Source organism: Eubalaena glacialis, chromosome 1, assembly GCF_028564815.1.
Source record: "Eubalaena glacialis isolate mEubGla1 chromosome 1, mEubGla1.1.hap2.+ XY, whole genome shotgun sequence".
Taxonomy (NCBI): domain Eukaryota; kingdom Metazoa; phylum Chordata; class Mammalia; order Artiodactyla; family Balaenidae; genus Eubalaena; species Eubalaena glacialis.
Genome location: NC_083716.1, coordinates 16,514,197 through 16,534,244, shown reverse-complemented (window position 1 = coordinate 16,534,244; position 20,048 = coordinate 16,514,197). Strand labels below are relative to the sequence as shown.

The following is a 20,048-nucleotide window of genomic DNA, read 5'->3' as shown; positions in this document are numbered from 1 at the left end:
CGTCCTTCCAGTGGGTTAAGTCCTATCTCCTGCAGGAACCTAGACTGTTGAAAACACAGGCATCTAAAGCTCGCCTGAGACAGGAGAAGTCCAGACACCCAGGACACGGAACCTGGCTCCTCTTTTGGAAGAAGAAGGAAAAAATACCTCTCATTCTTTCCTGATGAGCTTACAGCTGAGAAAAAAATAGGCATAGTTAATTCTCAAGCTGGTTATTTCACCACGTTAAATGTTCAACATATGGCCTCGTACCACCAACCTGTAGAGGGTGACACATGACCCAGTCATGGGAAGAAGTAGCACCAGGCCCTGTACCACCCTCCACCCCCCAGAGGGAGACGGAGAAGAACGAAAGGATGGAAGAGTCCTTTCCATAAATGGTCAGCCAGGAGCATCTGTGGAGAGTGTCAACAGGAGTAGCCACTAGAGGGTAGTATGGGGGTCCTTTACTATCTGGTGGGCCTCCAAGGTGACCACTCTGCATAAAAAATAAATCTGGCTGTCCCTGCAGGAAAAGAGCCTTGCAGTGTATGTGAGAGTTTTCTTTCCTGATATGAGTCTAGATTACACTGCCCCTTGAGGCTTCATACTTGTCCCTCCTTCAGACATGCATGAGCCTGCTCTAACAGACCAAGTACTCAAAGAATCAGGAGTGCCTACCATGCCCACAGCAGAACCAGGGGACCCAGCCTAGAGGGCTCAGTTACCAAGGGGTCTGGACCACCTCTTCAAACATCACTGACCATCAAGCTGAAGCCCCCAGTGTCACTCCAGACAGAACGACTCCAACCTGAGCAAAAGCAATGGGGGTACAGCAAGGGGCAGGCATAATTCCAGAGCATGAGCCCCCTTCCATCGGCTTAGGTTGGGTTTCCCAAAAGAGGTGGGGGGAGAGCCTCATAAAGATCATTGGAGAGGGAGGACCAGGAGGACCTTGGTTAGGATTGGGGGGTGTGCTGGGATGGTGGCCACTACAGCCAGTTTATAGAGGACCCAGAGTTTGTTCAATGTGAGACGTGGTCCAGGACAAGCTGTAGTCTCTTGCCCCAAGCAAAGGCAGTGGAGTGTCACTTAGGACAGCCTCAGAATTGACGTCAGGGATTGTGGCTGATTATACAGCCTCCAAGCTTTATTCTCCACCCTCCTGGGTTCTAGGACAGCATCTAATACACTTAAATAAATGCTTTTTCTGCTTCAAGGGGCCAGACTTGGTCTCTGTTATTTGCCATTAAAACCTGGGTTGACACATGTTAACGCCTCTTATCCCAAATTAACGTAGATAAATGTCACGTGGAGATGATTCCCTTGAACCTGGAAACAGTACATTAAATGGACGTAATGGACTCTTTCAGCAAACAAGACTAAAAATGCATTTTTGTTTCCTCCTCCCATAACACATATTAAATAACCCCAACTCACATTACTTCTGCACCTCAGAGACTCAAGAACCACTAGGAAGCACAGCAGGACCTGTGAGTTAATTATAATAGCCTCTGCAGGGTTCAGCTTGTGGTTTTCCTCTTACAATGAAATGTGAAGCATAGGGGAGGGGAGGTCTGCCATGTGTTGCTGCTAGCATTTTTTTACCAAGGATCTAAGGCTGTTTGATATTTTTGGCTTTGTCATTCCCATTTCCAGTCCCGTTTTGGAAATAAAGCAATACTGAAGTCCGAAGGAGTTTCAGAACTACAAAATGGTCTGTTGGCCCAAGGTAAAAAGTTAAATTCCTGAGGTCCCTCTTCTTCCCATTTTTTCGAGGTTGCTTTTGTCATGTAGCAAGTGGACTTTCCCATACTCTTTAGTCCCTTCCTCCTTAGTACTTACTGCAGGCTCGTTTCTGCCTCCGTTTATCGCAGAATCTATTTCGGGGCTGTGGACTTCTTATCTCTTCTTGGGACTCCTCCTGGACAGTGACACTTCAGACTCAGAACTGGGCACCGGAAAGAAATCAAGGTGTCACCACTTTGCCCTTGGATTCCCAAGGACAGTGTGGCTAAATTTCCCATCTTGCCCACACCCTGTCATGTGACTAGAACCCAAAAGAGAAGGAGTTCCCATAGCTGACATCAGAGCTTGGATTTTATGCTCCTCATTCAGCTTTGAAGTTTTAAAATTTGAGAGAGAGATCGAGGGTGCATGATGATGTCGTTTTACCCTCTGTGAACTTGGGGCACACTTCAGCACAGCTTGGGACTCCCTAACAGTTAAAAATACCAGTGCTACGTACTTTACTCAAGGACAAGTGCAAACTCTTCTGGCCTCTGTACACTCCTCTGTGTGTGTGTGTATGTGTGTGTAACTGACCCTTGTTTTTCATAGAACCCAGCTTTGCCTCACTATATCAGATATTCAGTCTCTAAGAGTGACAGAATCTGAATTTTTCCACCCTGAATTTAACCTGTGTGGTTCCAGCCCCCAACCCAGGGTGACCTCCGAGTTCTTCTGAATCTCCAGATCCTGAGTAGCCTCCTGTGATTGAGGAAGGAAGAGTCAGGGGAAGTTGTTGAAGGCAAGAGATATTTTCTGTGAAGCTCCCCATAAGCTGCACAGGAAGACAAATTAGAAGTCTTCTCCTGCTTAATGAAATTTCCTACAAAATTCATCCAGCCAGCTCGCCATTCTGCATCATCTGTAGATAATGGATTACACTGACCCAGTGCCCAGCAGAGTAGGTCTGAAATCAATGGTGATGAATAAATAAATGAAAACATGATTTGCATTTAAGCTCAAATAGCTAAGAAAGCGTGATATTTAGTAGCACCTTTGCAAATTCATCTTTTCATGGCAAACTTGGCCTCCAAACCTTGGGTGTATACTGAGGATGCAACTTCCACATTGGCCCGTAAGACACATTGTCCTCAGCTGCCCATCCCACCCCTGTCTCATTTGAGCCTAAACATAAGAAAGGAGAGGAAGTTTTATTCCAGTTTTCCCAGTGAGGAAACTGGGGCTGTGTTATGGGCTGAATTGTATCCCCCCAAACTCATGTGTGGAAGCCTTACCCCCCAGGTCCTCAGGATGTGACTCTGTTGGAGATAGTGTCATGAAAGAGGTAATTAGGCTAAAATGGGGTCATTAGGGTGGCCCTAATCCAATGTGATTGGTGTCCTTATAAGAAAAGGATATTAGGACACAGAGAGGACATCAGAACATCATCTGTGGAAGCACAGAGCGACAACCAAGGGAGAACACAGCAAGGAGGCAGCCCTCTGCAAGCCAAGGAGAGAGGCCTCAGGAAAAAAGCAAAACAAAACAAAACAAAAACCCTACCAACACCTTGATCTCTGACTTCTAGCCTCCAGAACTGTGAGAAAATAAATGTCTGTTGTTTAAGCCACCCAGTCTGTGGTCTTTTGCTATGGTGGCCCTCCCTAATAGCCTAGCACAGGCTCAAAGACCTTAACACCCTGTAAGAAATAGAGTGAACTTTAGTCCACATGCCCCAATTTGAAACTTCTTTATCAAATAAAACAATTGACTTAGGGAAAAACTCCCTGCTTTGTGGCTGTTAACTTGTAATGGATCTCTGATTTACTTACTGCTTCCTCACTGTTTAATTGCCCGAGGGCTTATACACACACAAACACAAATTCCAAGTTCCTTTCATTTCAGGTGACTTTTAGTTCAATTAGTCTTTAGAGCAAAATGTTCATTTGATCCTAGGCAGGGCAGCACTGGAAAATAATTCAGGGTCCACACCCCCTATTCCCCCAAAGGAAAGCTAAAATGGCCCTTCTTATCTGCCCTTATTTGTCTAATATTCACATTTCTTATTTAAGCAACACGCAGAGAATGACAAAGATCCTGAGAAAAATTAGACTTCTTCAGGTAGACATAATTCCAATTAAAACAGCCCTTGGATCCTGACTTGTCTCCTTTGGGGAAAACTGAAGTGCACTCCTCCCCTGCTCAGGCCAAAAGTGACCAGGCCCTGCGAAGGGGTCACCGTTTAACTTCTAAGTCTAGGCTTTCCCTGACAGTTTACTGTCTGGGAGCTGGTGGCAGAGCTCATTTGCATTCCGAGGCCGAACTGAAACTTGGGGGCGTGAGCAATGATTTGCATTATGAGCCCATTTCCCCTTTTCCTCTCTGCTTCCCCAGGGACGCTCACCAAGTCCCAAGTGGGCCTGACGCCTGGGGTCTGCCTTCTTGAAGCAGAGAGAAGGCCCCTCAGTCCCAAAGACAGCTCTGGAACAGGTGGCCCAGGAGCCAAGCTGTATTCTGCGCTGAGCGCTCCCCCTGCTGAAAGGGCTAGAAATGCCTTCGTTACCACTGGGGTGGGAGGGAGGCTGGAGGAAGGACACAGCTGACTTTCCCAGCAGGCAGAGATCAGGCACTGACCTGGTTAAAATAGTAACTGCTGAAAGTGACAGCGACATAAGCCATGCGTGCAGCAGTCACAATCGGGTTTCTCCAGCCATGCTCTGGGTGATTTTGTACCCTGCCCAGCTCCAGGACCCAAACCTAAGTGTGTCGGGAATTTTCATTCCTGTCCACTAATGTAAGGACAGTACTTTAACTGGATTCCTTAAAAATATGCCTCTGTGTCTTCATTATCATCATCTTTGCAGTTTTCAGGATGCTCATTAGATTCTTATCGATATATGCGCAACTGGCAAAGATCCCAATCATGCCAATAAAGAACAATCTCAAAATCTCTGATCTTCATGCGGAGTGGGGAAGTTGTCATCCCACCCAGACTGTGACGTGGGGGTGATATGGGGGCTTGGGAGATGTGTGAATCTTAGGCATGTTAAGCTCTAAGTTATGCAGCTCTTCCCTCTCTTCCAGTGGCCTTTGAAGTAAAGGCAAATTTAAGTCTGCTGATCCCCAAGCATCATAAAATGAGGTGTAAGGACCCCGGGGCAGTGGGTGATTGCCCATCTAAACAGCCACCCCAGAGGATGCACTACTGGTGCATTCCCAATGCAGCACAAGTCCTTTATTAAAGATTTTATTAAGGAAAACCGTATTTTTCACTCCCCACTAAAGCAAGTTTGCAAATTTCTAGATACACCTCAGTTTTACTATCAAAGCTCCAGCAACATACCCAGCTACTAAAGCAAATATTATCCTACATTAAAAGGAAACGGCTCCCTGAGAAAAATTCCCTACATGTCAAGCCAGGGTTAAACCGTGTAGAATGAGAAAGACAGAAATGAGTGAGGTTTTCCTTTCTAGGGAGAAAACCACTTAGAGGAGACGAGGTTCCCGGCAGGGAAGCCTGATCAGTGTCTCCGTGGGCTGCGAGGGGCCCTGGGCCAAAGGAGGAGATGAGGTGGGGCTCTACACCCAGGGAGGCGGGGGACGGCAGGGGTGCAGATGGAGGTGAGGTTGCAGCTCTAGAAGGAAAAGAAGGGCAGAGCCGTGGTTCAAGCCATGGGAAATCCTCAAGTGATGATTTGGGAAGTGAGAGGGAACTCACAGCCGCGGGTCGAGTAAAGTGGCTGGAAGCTCCTAAGGGGAGCTGCTCCCAGCTCACTCCCCACTCCCAGGGCATCTTTCAAAGCCCTGCCTAGACACCTGGACAAAGAGATGAGACGGGGCTCAGAAAGGCGGTTCGGCTCCTCGTCTGCCTTCGCTCTCCAAAGCCTTCCCGACCACCTCCGCACCGCCCCCCACCGTGGGCAGGCGGGCCGCTCGCAGGCTTCCTTTGATTCATAGATGGCTGCGTTTCCAACAACCCTATAGGAAGCAGGAGGAGCTGAACCTCCAGCCCAGGCTTGCATGGGCCTAGGGTTCCTTCAAAGAAGGAAATGATTGTGTTGACTTAATTTGGAAGCCCCGAATTTCATGTGCCCTTAATTTGAAAGCTGGATTTTCTCTCCCACTTTCTTCCTAACCTGAGAAACAGATCCTTTGCTGGAAAGCTCCAGCCCCAGAGGGAGCATATGGCCACTGTCACTTGCAGAAGGGAGGGCTGGATGGACAGAAAAATGGTCTGGCAACATCTCAGTTGACACCAGAGGCTAGTAGCTCATCAGTAAGAGAGCACTGCCTATGCCGGAGATGGAGGCCCTGAACAGATCCCAGACACACTGAGGCTTTAACTGACAGTGCCGTAGGGCACTGGTAGGAGAGAGGGGGCTGCACCAGAGGACACACTCTCAGCTGCCTGCTCTGAACCCAGCTTCCTGTCACCTCGATAAGGTGTCTTTTCAGACTGTAAGGTCCTCATCCTTTTTATATGAATTGCATGCCCTGCTGTCATCTCAGCCGGCCCTGTTCCAATCCTCAGTCACATCTGTCATGTGGAAATAGAAGAGGAGGACTTGATTCTTAAACCAAGGGCCTCAGTTAGCTACCTTTAGTTTTTCTCCAGAAATTGAAACAATTAATAGGATGGTTATAAATGATAGGAGAAAGTTTTGTTATTTTTAGCAATCTATATTGAATGTAATAAAATTCAGAGTCATAAAGCAGAGCCTGCTGGATTTCTTCTTCATGTGGTGGTGATATGACATTAAAGCAGCTCTTTTTCCAGGAGGGCATTTCCTCTCTGTTTACAATGCTGCTTGATCAATCCCATCCTGAACCCTCTCCAGATAGGATATAGCTGAACCAGAGCTCAGAAATAAAAATAGTGCTTTCTAGCTCAGACTCAGAACCTTATCTTGAAAGAAAGAAAGAAAGAAAGAAGGAAAGAAAGAAAGAAAGGAAGGAAGGAAGAAAGAAAGGAAGAAAGAAAGAAAGAAAAAGAAAGAAAAGTAAGACCCATTGATTAAGTCACTCAAGTTTAATACAAATTAGCCTCCCAAACTTTGGAGTGTTAGAAACTATGCTCAATATCCAAAAAGAATGATTTCTGAGATTAAGAAGTTAAAGATTTAGATAGCAGTAGTGTTGTTGGCCCCTCCTGGGAGTGGGCAGTTTGAGAAGTGGATCCGCCAGCCGGAAACGAGATGGCTCGGCAGCGCATTGGGCTCATTCTCTCTAACAAACATCTGCAAAGTGCTGCAGGAATGTTGCCTTTCTTCCAAATGTCCAGCTCTAGGAGACCTGAAAATTCTTCAAAGGTTGGAAAGCTTTTGATATTTTCTGTTTAGGGATTTGGGCAACAGTAGAATCACACACTAGGTTATGCTAGTACCAGCCATCCAGGGTCACAGACTTCTCTGGGGGCTGAGTATATGCAAAGACAGGGACTATAAGCCCAAGTTACAGGAAAGATCTCTCAGGATCCTGCAGACCGGGCTCCCGCCAGGTGATGAGAAAGAAAGGGAGATGCATGCTTCCTAGTGTGTGACGATTGGCTGGTTTCATAACGTTCCTCTGCCACCTAGTGGCAGTTAGAGCCTACACGTAAGTCCCACAGAACCTTCTAGGAGTTCCTATGTCAGGAAGGATTATCTACAAGACTTTTATGAATTAACTTTATGTTTTACACAAACGCTTTTCAAAACATCCCTCCTGAGGCTCACCAGAGAGATCAATGAAAACTGACTTCGGGTCTATGCTGGTGTGTGGGGTGATGACCACTTTACCAGGGACACTTTGCCTAAGAACTTGTAGCAGGTAACAGCTTTTTCCTTCATAACAATGTGATCCACAGCACAAAAACTACACACACACACACACACACACACACACACACACAATCCTTGCTCTCTTTATCACTAGACACAAGGAGTTCCACCATAACTCCCTGACTGGCCTCTACTGTATGTACTGCTTTAGGGATTCTTTTATAAGGATAAGGCCAGTCTTTAATGACTTCATGCCAATTTGCATGACTGCAGTCTTTTGCCTGGTATCTATGACCTTGCACTGTTCTTCCTTGCCTGGAAGAGCCATGTTCAGTGCTGGTGTTCTGAACTCTCTACCACGACAACAGCTTGTTTTTATTCAGTGCTCACATTGCATGGAAGAGTAGATGGTATAGGCTTGTTATCTCATTTGAATCTCAAGACAATACTACGAGCAAGGTACCTACTCTCACCATCATTGTACCTACAAAGAAACTGAAGCACAAAAAGGTTTGATCAAGTGATCAGACCCAGGTGGTCAGATTCCAAAATGTATACTCTTTAGCTATTTTGCCACAGCTTCCTTCAAGTTCATATCATATCCCCACTGTTGGACTTTTTGATGGTATGAAACTTACCGAATTTTTCAAGCTGATCAAATTCCTTGATTAATAGTCCAAGCTCATCACTACGCACAAATACAAGGTCTCTCAGCATAAAAAACCTCAGCCTCATTCCAGAAGGTGGGTGTCATATTGGCGTTGCATGTCACATTATGTCGAGGACTTCTTAGCACAGAAGCAGAGGCCTGGAAGTGAATTACACATGTGAAAGATTTGTAGCATATTTCAGACTAGCAAATCTCAGTGAAAATTTCCCAGAACCATTCCAAAGGAAGAACTTATAGATGATGTGAAGGAGTGAAATGAGCCCAGATCCAAAATCAGGCACCTGAGCCCCTCGTATGCAGTCACATGAATTGGGAAACTAATTTTATTAATCGCTAAAAATCATTCTTTCAACAAAGCTAAAAAGTAAAATAAACATTGAAATTTAAAATCTTAAGCAAAATGTGACAGCATAAAAAATACTCCAATTTACACATTTTTAGGCAAACATAACATGGTCTTTTAGTGCTTTGACATGAATAAAATCATTCAGTTTTGTGCCTTTCAATTTTTAAAGCCACTTGAGGTTTTAAGGCCGAGTGTTGCTAACTCTGTTAGATGTTCTTGTCACCTCAGGGTGTTCCTAAATCATTTAAAATTAGTTTTCATTCAGAGAAAGGACATTCTGCTGAGGCTAGAGTAATGAGAATGGTCAAAATTCATAATATTAAAGGGGGCATACTCCACAAAAACTTATGCTCATGTCCTTTGAGGTTGCTTAAAGTTTTTTTTTTCAATTTTCCTTTTTAATAATGATGTACAAGACAGTAATTGATTGCACCCATATGATTAATTCTATAGATCTCTACTTGAATATTTCTATCTTCTCCACATCTTTTACAACAGACATTTGATTCATGTCGATTAATTAGATCAGAATAAGAAATGTCAATAAGTCAGCGACTGGCAAACTAACTGTACTTGGCCTTGAAATCTTGGGTCTATCTGGGCCATATCTTTACTCTACAATATGTGATGGAATTTTACATGTTGTAATCCTTTCGCATCCAATAAACGTTGAAGCTCAAAGAGCTTTTACCTTGGCTGTTGGCAAATCAATCAACCAAAGTAGTTAATGCAAAAAAATTTTAATATATTGTTGGATTGTTAGCAAAATGTCTGCCAAAGGAGCTTTTTTCAGTACAGAAAACAAATATTTTTAAAATATAAAAATATATTTGTAAATAGATGATACGTTTTAAAATATAATTTGAAGCGGTCCTAATACAATATTGTTTTCCATTACACATTAAAATGCAATGACAGGGACTTCCCTGGTGGCGCAGTGGAGAAGACTCCGTGCTCCCAAAGCAGGGGGCCCAGGTTCGATCCCTGGTCAGGGAACCAGATCCCACATGCATGCCGCAACTAAGAGTTCGCATGCCACAACTAAGGAGCCGGTGAGCCACAAATAAAGAGCCCACCTGCTGCAACTAAGACCCTGCGCAACCAAATAAATAAATATTTTTTTTTAAAATGTAGTTTAAAAAAAAATGCAATGACAAAGTTCTGTTTCCTTTCAACTAAAATGTGTCCAGATACCAAAGGGCAGTCCACTGCCTGGACAGCTCTTTGTCTCTGTTGAAGTCAATGTCTTCTCCCATATCCTGCTAGAGAAAAAACCGACAAAAAGCAAGAATCTTTCCTAGAGACTCTACCATTTCTCTAGCAAGAAATACATGCCATTTTTGTATACTGTAATAATCCAGGAATGGTATATTCTTTTTCAATGACCTGCAGAGCAAATTGTACCTTGGGCTGCACAAATTAATCTGAATTACCCAGGGAAAATGTGACTGGTACAGAGATCTATTGTGATATTGTTTATATGTCTGTGTTAATTTTTCCTTGGCATTGTATAATTTGGTCTTGCAACTGCTTAGGTAAATAGTAGTTAAGAGAACACTGAATAATTTAGAATTCATTCACTTATTTGATAAGTGGTGATTGTGCATTCTCTAGGTGCTGGACTATGCTAGAGCTGAGGGTTCGGGTGACTAGGAATTTGGTGTCCTTGCTGAGAGCAAAAGCTCTACAGTCAGCTGGCCTGTGTGCAGATTCTGACTCAGCTACTTACTAGCCGCCGCAACTAAGACCCGGCGCAGCCAAATAAATAAATAAATGAATATTCAAATCCTCTCCCACAAAGACAAAGCAGAACAATTAAAGCTCTTGTGTTCCCAAAATTCTAAAAAAAAAAAATGCCATGAAATGCTCCTTGTCCTATCTTACCCCCACTCCTTGCAGTGTCTTTGAGACACAGCAATTGCTCACCACCATAATCTCTCAAAACAGGTCTCCAATTAACTTGCTTGCTTCCTGGAATTACCTGAATTCTCATCATTGGCTCTCATGGTTTTGAGAAAACTATGAGGCCAAATGATGCTCAGAGAGATTGCCAGAAGAGTTTGGATGTGCTAACCAGGCCCTGGTGAGTCTCTTACTGCTCTGTAGGTCCCTGGAGCACAGGCTGGAGCCAATTTGTTGTCATCTTGTTTGTTAGTTTATTTATATTCTGTCCTCGTTTTTCCTCATCCCCACTTCCAACTATGTGCCACTTAAATTGTAGAAAAGCACTGAGTATTTACAGCTCACAGTTTCTTGGTACCGCCATTAGCAACTGAAAGCAGCTCAAGGAAGCACTCCACTTGACATAGGATGACAACTAGTTTGCCAACTAAATTTAAAAGAAAAAAGCTCCTATCTTCGGGGCAAAATATTTTGAAATAATTTCTCAAACTATTTTGAAGTTACCCTTAATCTGAAGTTACTTGCTTTTTTTTTTTTTTAAATTGTATTTATTTATTTATTTATCCATTTATGGCTGTGTTGGGTCTTCGTTTCTGTGCAAGGGCTTTCTCTAGTTGCGGCAAGTGGGGGCCACTCTTCATCGCGGTGCACGGGCCTCTTACTATCGCGGCCTCTCTTGTTGCGGAGCACAGGCTCCAGACGCGCAGGCTCAGCAACTGTGGCTCACGGGCCTAGTCGCTCCGCGGCATGTGGGATCTTCCCAGACCAGGGCTCGAACCCGTGTTCCCTGCATTGGCAGGCAGATTCTCAACCACTGCGCCACCAGGGAAGCCCCGAAGTTACTTGCTTTTTGCTAATATTTTAATCTTTACTAAAAATGTTTACTGCTAGTATTCTCAGCACCTAAAACAGCGCTGGATATGTGCTTTGTAAATTTTGCTGAATGAATTGAAGTACAATGGGCATGATTATCAATATAAGAGTGTTTGGAAAATTATATGATGGGTCTCATGATATGAAGAGGATTCAGTGAACTATATCCAGAGTAGAATTTATTCATTTATTCATTTAATAAATATACATGGTACTTAGTATTTGCCAGGCACTATTATAAGTGATTTATACACAGTAATTAATTTAGCTAATATTTCCTCTCTATAGGGCTGAATAATCAGATCCTAGAAATAAAGTCTGAATAAAAAGAGGTGCATAGATTTCTATGGATATTTTGCAAGAAATGTGTAACATTTTTTCATAGTAATAACACCTTATTACTCATTCTAAAAGGCCCATTTTATATGCTTTATAAAATAAACCCCTTTCATCCTCACAACAAATGTATGTTGTAAGTGTTCTTATAGGTATAAAAACTGAGGCTCAGAGAGACCAGATATAGATATAGGTCCAAAACCCAAAGTCACAATGTTAAGAATTTGAACCCAGCTCTGAATTCAAAATGTTTCCATATTTGGAAATCATCTTGTTCCCTTATTTACTTTCTGCCCTCTTTCTTCCTCACTCCTACTCCCAAGTAGTTTGTACGCTCTACGCATCGGCAGACAAAACCTGCTCTTTCATTGTAGTATCCCTGCGTCTAGATCGGGCCAGGCATTTATGGGCACTGGAGAAATATTTGTTTGATGGGTGAATAAATGGACTCCAGAGTCCTTGCAGAGGTGCTACACTGCCTTCTGAATACCACCAGTTTCCACTAAAGTAATTTATAACGATTTCCAGACCTATTTTTCCAACTGAAATGTTTATTAGCTAAAGCATATATAGTGTGTTAGGTACCTCCTCCAGACTTTTAGGAACCAGGTGTGCTGAAAGAACATGGGCTTTGAGAAGCCATGCAAAAGGCCAATGGGTACATGAAAAGGTGCTCAACATCACTGATCATCAAGGAAATGCAAATCAAAACCACAATGAGCTATCAACCCACACTTGTTAGAATGGCTTTTATTAAAAGGACAAAAGGGACTTCCCTGGTGGTCCAGTGGTAACGAATCCACTTTACAATGCAGGGGACTGGGTTCGATCCCTGGTCAGGGAACTAAGATCCCATGCTGTGGGGCAACTAAGCCCTCGCGCCACAACTACTGAGCTCACATGCCTCAATAGAGAGCCTGCGTGCCGCAAACTACAGAGCCCACGTGCTCTGGAGCCCGCGAGCCACAACTAGAGAGAGAAAACCCACACACCACAACTAGAGAGAAGCCCTTGCACCACAACAAAGAGCCCGCACGCCGCAACAAAAAGATCCCGCATGACTCAATGAAGATCCTGGGTGCCACAACAAGACCTGATGCAGCCAAAAATAAAAAATAAAATAAAATAATAAATAAATCTTTTAAAAAATTTTTTAAAAATAAAAGGACAAAAGATAAGTATTAGCAAGGATGTGGATGAAAGGGAACACTTGTGCACTGTTGGTGGGAATATAAGTTGGTGCAGCTACTATGGAAAACAGTACGGAAGTTCCTCAAAAAATTAAAAATAGACCTACCATACAATCCAGCAATCCCATTTCCGAGTATATATCCAAAGGAAATGAAATCGGCATCCCATGTTCATTGCAGCATTATTCACAAAGCCAAGATATGGAAATAACCCAAATATCCATCAATAGACGAATGGATAAAGAAAATGTAGTATATATATTCAACGGGATATTATTCAGCCTTAAAAAAGAAGGAAATCCTTTTCAGAAGGTCATACAACGTATTTCACTCTCACTTTCAGTAGCAGTCTGGGTCCAGTCAGGACACAGAAACAATACAGTACGCTAAACAAAAGCTTAATACAAAGAATTACTGTGATAAAAGAGTTATTATAAGATATAAGGAAATTCTATATGATACCTTTGGCTAAGGGAGAGAAGCCAAGGAAGCACAAACTTGGAAGGGGTTCAGACCGCGCTGGAGAAGGTGTGGTTCAGCCCATTGGGTAGCAGAGGTGTTAGCTGGTTTGGCCAGGATGGAGCTGGTCTGGAGCTGCTTGGCAAACAATAGGTAGGGGTGCCAGCAGGGGAGCAGGTGGTCAGCAACCAGTGGTGCGGACGTGCACGGGCTATTTTGTGTGTAACTCTCTGGACCACATGTAACTTTGTGTAGCCGTGCAGGGGCTTTGGTTTCCATATCGAGAAGGCCATGGAAAGGTTATCATAAAGTGCTGCAAAGTTGCAGAGGGATGCCTGGGGCAGGCTCCGCTGGATGCCCTCTCATGCACAAGGCCGACACCCAGCCCCTGCCAGCAACTTCCAGAAACTTCTTCCTCCTGTAATTTGCTTCTATTGCTCTCTGCCGAGGAAGGTTAACACCATGCTTACTTTAAAGGAGAGATGGTTAAAGGAATTCTCTTGTTGATCACGGGGCAGATATTTCAGAGTGCATTTGGACCTGAGAGGCAATAAGTCAATAACCCACACAACTTCCATCTTCAGAGCTTCCTTAACTCATTTGGTTCCAAGGACCTGTAGAACCATAAGGTATTGGTATTAACTGTTTTGGGCACTATCAGGGTCATCAGTGCCTCTGGAGCAAAGAAAAGCCTGATGAGGTGTGACCTCAGGCAGATCACTTCCTCCCATGAGCCTTTTCCCTCATCTTATAATGAGTGACTGAAGTGAATCAGTGGTTTTCAAATACCAGGCTCCACTGAAGGAAGAAAACAGAGCGTTTTGCAGAACTAAACTCATGCAGTTGAAAAGTGGAATCTTTCAGCCTTTTTTTGAAAAGTGTTAAAACATCCTGTCTTTCATGAAATTATGGTGATAAATTGCAGTTCTTTTTGATTCTCACTTAGCAAAATAAAAGTCTGCAAGCTCAGAATTTTGTTTTTGAAATTTCACTAGCCTGTAGGACCTGAAAGTCTGGTCACTTGGGCCTGGATGCTCTCTCTCGAGCCTTCCTTCATCTCTCAGACCTGCGGTTCCACAGAGCCCTGTGGTCTTTGCTTCTCATCATCCAACCCTAAAACAGGCAGAAGAAAATCTAGAAAAGGTGCTTGCTTCAGCAGCACGTGTTGTAAATTTGCATCCATCACAGAGATTCACATGGCCCCTGCACAGTGATGACTCACCAATAAGTGAAGCATTTCATATTTTTAAGATATTTTGTAAACCCCAGGGTAACCACCAAGACATTTTTTTAAAAAGGGTTAACTCCTAAGCCAGTACTGGAGATATAATTGAATCATACAAACGAATTAATCCAAAAGCAGGCAGAAATTCTAGAAAAGGATGGAAAATTTATTTTACATGTGTATCTTGCTTAGCATAATGACTGAGCCTTAGTGGCAGCAAACAGAGCCTGAGTTCTATCAAAACACACATTGAGTCAGGAGCAATGCTTGAGTTATCTATACTGCTTTGAAAGCACCACAGAACCTAAACGAAATATTGACAATGAGCTTTCTTAAACTAAGAGAATGAGTGCCAACCACGTGGCAGGGGTGGCACGTGGTTAGGTGCCAGCTAACCGTCTGCCTTCCTATCTTCAACAGCCCACCAGTGCTTGTGTGTTAGCTAGGGGGTGGCTGGAATCGGAACCCGGGTTAGACCTCCTGACTTCCAGGGGCTACAGGAGGCAAGTCATGTGAACACCTCCCTTTGGCTGGTATTAGTAAAATTCTAAGCCCCATAGTGCTTTTTTTCCCTTTCCTTCCTCCTTCCTACAAAAGGGTGAAACACCCACAGTATGTTCACAGTAGAACCAGGCCCTCAGGACAAAGTCTATGTGACAATGTCAAACAAGTATTAATTTTAAAGCTCCAGCCATCTAAACACTCCCCCTGCTGACACCTCAGTGGCTGTGCACAAGAGGATGGGGTTGGCTCGAAAATGAGTAACTTGCATTCTTCTCGTTACTTATTTTCATCATGCAGCAGCCGAACCTGCCATCCCACCTTCAGAAATGGCATCAGGCTGCAGGTGTCTGTAGGTTGCACAAAGGTCTGAAGCAAGAATTGAATTATAGATCTTCTCAGGGAATGCTGCTCAAATGAACATTGGCAATATATCACCTTCTCCTACCTCTTTCCAAACTCAATCTTTTTCAAAAGAAAATTGAACAATAGGATCTTTCCAGATAGTAACTATGTGTGTGTGTGTGTGTAATCTCCACCCCTCCCCCCTCCCTTTCTCTTACTATGCACTCCTATGGTACCAGCATGTGATATGATTCTTAGAATACAATTTTAAAAGTCAACTATAGCAAAAAAGAGTACATACTCATTGAAAAATATTTTGGAAACAAGAATTTAAAGTGAAATATGAAAGTATATCACTCCTCAGGGGAAGCCACTGTTGAGTCTATGTATCCAATCAGAACTTCTCCTTTACATATACACATAGTTGTATATATAACAGTATTTTTTCACTTTGTTGTAAAGGTTATTCTATTAAAACAACAATTTTTATAATACACATATATATGCATCCTTCAACAATTTGAATAATAGTTTTTTTTAAAAAAACAGGAATTACCCCTTTATTTTTAAAGACTTAGCTTATATGTCCACATCTCAGAGCTCGCAGTTTACAAAGTTCTTCCGCATTCAGTATCCTATTCAGTCCTCAGAAAAATGTTTTATTATCCCCATTTTACAGGTGAGAAAACTGAAGCTCAAAGTGGTAAAGTGACGTGTTTAAGGTTTCATAATCAGTGGCGGGGCAGGGTTGTCCAAGTCCATGTCCAGATCATTTTACAGCCCTCAGCGTTCTCTGGTTCCTTAGATGGAGATGGGGCAGGGAAGGGAGGCTCCGTTACAGTCACCAACAGGGCAGCATGAAAAGGTATACCTGTAGGTAATTCAGAAGCTTAAGGAACACCTATTCATTGCCCAGACTGTCAAGAAAATTATAATATCATCTATCATCTGTGAGTCCCCTGCAAATCTTTACTGAGTTTAAAAGGGAACAAAATGACTGATTTTATTTCTGTTCTTCTCTGATTGCAGTTAGAGGAAGAGCTTAGTCAAAAGACAATCAGAAAGAGGAAGAAAAGAGGGGCACCAAGTCTCCAACTAAGAGTTTGCTGAATCACACAAACTTGCACCTCCATCTTCTTTAATAGATTATTGGTCTTTTGTTTAAACCATATTAGTGCAAAGAAAAAGAATCTAAATATGACTTCAACCCACTCACTGAAGTATTAGTACTTTTGACCTTTGGGAGGCAGCAGAGGATAGTGAAAGGCACCCCAAAACCGGGTTCAAATTCCAGCTCAACGAATCCCTAGCAAGAAGATCCTCAGAACTACTGTGCACCTGTTTCCTACCTCATACGGTTGTCAGAGCCTCCCTCAAAGCAGTTAATTAGTATTTGTTCCCTGCCTTGATATGTTTGTCCTTTAACTGTGTTCCTTATCATTTCAAAGGGAAAACAAACGTTCTCAAAATGCAAAAGCAATACAGTACATTGTATTTGATTTATTTCTGACCAGAGAGACTAGGTTCTAAATGCTACCGTGTTAAGTAAATACAGCATTGGGTAAACTCCTAAAACACATTAGAGCACCTCGCAGGACAAACCATGTTCATTTATGTAGCTACTTTTCTTATACTGACAAGTGTCCAGAACCAATCAGAGGGCCTTTTAACTTCATTGGGGGATGGATCATGTAGCCAGCTATATCAGACCATGAGCTCCATGGCCCTCAGGCCATCACTGCAGACCTCACCTTCACTTGAACTTGGTCCTTACCCCAACTCTACCCATCCCCCCAAACCTGATAAGGTCTCTGCTTCTCATCTCCACAGCCTGCAATACAATATGACACCTATTTACCTGTTAATGACCATTTAAGACAGAGGTTAATCTAGAAAAATATTTCAGTATACTCTGTTTCCTAGGATTGACTGGCTTTTTTTCTTTTTTTGGAAGCTTTAATAGAAGTCAACTTTAAATTACATAATACATGAATAAATTCTTTTAAAAACTGAAACAGTCCTTTAACCCTGCACCCCTACTCCATGCCCCCAACACACAATCACACAACGTTAATTTCTACTAGGACTTCAGTGTTTAACTCTCTGGAATCCCCTCGTTCAACAAAAAAAATACATACACATATGTTAAGCTGGTACATCTCTAGTTCGACTTATAATTACAAAAAGGTACAAAGTAAGATCAGGAATCACCATGGAACATCCTCTCTAAACAGCCACCTTACATGGGTCTTGCCTCCTGCAGTATATCATCCACAGCACAGGCAAGCCCGTCTATGACATGGAGCACTTCCACCAGCGAAATAGTAATTTGACAAGGAACTGAACGTGACAAGGAATGTCGCTGAACTTTCTTTTCCCTTTAATCTCTTCCTCACTTGACTGACTTGGTAAATAAAAGCCCATCCAAGCAGGATGCTGAAGGAATCGATGAAGGCTGGCAACTCAGAGACAGCCAAACCAGCTCTGCACAGGTAGAGTTCTGGTTGTTGTTTTGGGTGTGTATAAGTTGTGTGTTGGGGGAGGCAGCGGGTGTGGGCAAAGACAAAAGGAAAGGTCCTCTTCCGCTTTATCCCAAAGCTGTTACTGAAATGGAGTGACGTCATGCCTGCAGGTAGACTGCGATCTTTAACAACCATCAGTAACATTTGTGCTTCAGAGTATGCACTTTGCAAACAGGTTACTCAGATAGACTGCTTAAACTTCAGAACACCTTTGTGAGACTGTGACATGGGATCACGCAATTTCTCAGAAGGCACCTGGGGCTTGAGCGTGTGGAGCACCATTCTGCCATGAAGTTAGGCTTCCAAGCCTCTGCTTTAACTTTTTTTGAAAGTTGGTGCCTTGGAGCTTAGAAGGCTTTTAACCACATAAAGAAAAAAGGTAATAAATGTTACAGGCAAGCACACAAAGCCTTTTTACTCATAAATTTTGATAAGACTTAGTCAGTCACTGTTTCAAAATACGATTTCTATAAGAAAGTGGGTTCCGAATTTCAATTAGGAAAGCCAGGAACAGACTCTTCTTGGCCTGCAAGTCCCAGCAGGGTCTCCCTCCAATCCCTCCAGGCTTGCCCCAAATTAACCCAAAAACAAAACACAAAATCCAGGAAGAAGCCAGATGAGAGCCCAAAGCAACAGCCTCCTTTAGCATGGACTCCTAGGGACCTGTTTTTTGGGGGAGATGGGATCTATGGGGGCTCTGGTGGGAATAGAGCTGAAAGTGTTTCATGCAGGCAGGCAAACTAGATCAAGGGCATCAGAGGTAGTGGGCATTTGGGGGTATCTTCCCTGGTCAGACTTCATAAAGAAGAAACTGCCAAAGAAACAATAGCTACTGTGGCAGGTTTAACTGCTATTTCTTGGGACAAGTAAAGCATAAGGATGCTGAAAACACATACACACAATTTCCTGCCCTTGGGCCTTTAGTTATTAAAAGCAAAAACTACACTACAGTGAAATGGATGATGTGGAAAGCCATTCTAGTATTTAATATAGTTCCCAAGTAAATGTAACTAGAAGTTGACTATCAACAAGCTAAGTTTTCTTATTTCAGTGAATCCTAAACTTTCAATAGAACTCTTTTTGCACTGGGTTAAATGGTAGAGATTTTCCTCTCAGGTCTAACATCCTATCCTTTTTTTTGAAGTACAATTAGGGGGCAGACTGGCAAGTCTGACTGGCAAGAAGCATGGCCTTTGGACAATTTAAAGGCTGAAAATTCCTCAGAAATAGAAAACTACTTAAGTGGATGCTTCTTTTAAAAAATAAGAATCAAGTCTCAAATGTAACTTAGGAATTAATGGTGCATCTCTGCAGGGGCAGGGACATCAAGTCTGGTCACACTGTTCTCAGAATCATTAAAACAGCATTAGCATTGGTCAGCCAGAGGCATCCTCCCAAGTTGCTGGTCCTGAAGAAGTGCGCATTCATTCTACACTCATTGATTGAAGCAGACTTTATTAAGAAAAAACAGACTTGGATTTAAGTTTGTTGGAACGGTCTTTTACGACTGCAGGTCATACTGAAGTTAAGAACCGTAAGCCAATACTCTTCCAATAACTCACCCTCTTCTTTTATATATTCCTTTCTCTTGCAAACAAATCTACAAGCCGCCGAACGCAGACTATTAAGGACGTCAGGAAAGCTTCCTCTATTCTATTAATTTTACCTTTATTCCAAGGATCCTGATTTCAGGGGATTCTTTCCAATAGTAAACTCTTTAAGGAATGTTGCATAATCTGTGTACTTGAACTGTTAAGAGAAATGGAAAACAACACATTGTGATGTGAAATATCTATCATACACGTTACCTTCATGAAATTAATGCCATTTCAATATCTTTTTATTGAACGTATTAGATCTTTATTGTTAAAGCTGGATAATTTGGGCAAGTAAGTTCCATAATTTTGTGGAAAATCTGAATTTATTACTGGCTTGTCAAGTTCAATGAGAAATTTTCACATAGGCATGTATAAAAGGCCTTTTATAAAAGGCCAAATTTTGCTATCAATAATTTAAACAAAAATTTAAAATATAACGTGGCATTCAATTTGCTTACTATTGTTCACTGACTTTTAATGGTAATCAGTAAAGACAAAAATGGAAAGCAAAAATTCTTAATCTGGTTTAAAAAAGAAAATTCAAGCAATCTGAATCAGGTTTTGCCAAGTCTGGAGAATCGGTCTGTTAGCAAGTGGTGTGCGTAAATAAGTAAT

At 42.6% G+C, this 20,048-nt stretch overlaps 1 non-coding gene across 1 annotated transcript; it reads left to right on the top strand.

The window, feature by feature from the left end:
• The first annotated feature begins 14,385 nt into the window (after window positions 1–14,385).
• LOC133079116 (U6 spliceosomal RNA) lies at window positions 14,386–14,490 on the top strand. Its single transcript, XR_009698051.1, has one exon. It is a non-coding gene; the product is annotated as a U6 spliceosomal RNA (small nuclear RNA).
• The last annotated feature ends 5,558 nt before the right edge of the window (window positions 14,491–20,048 follow it).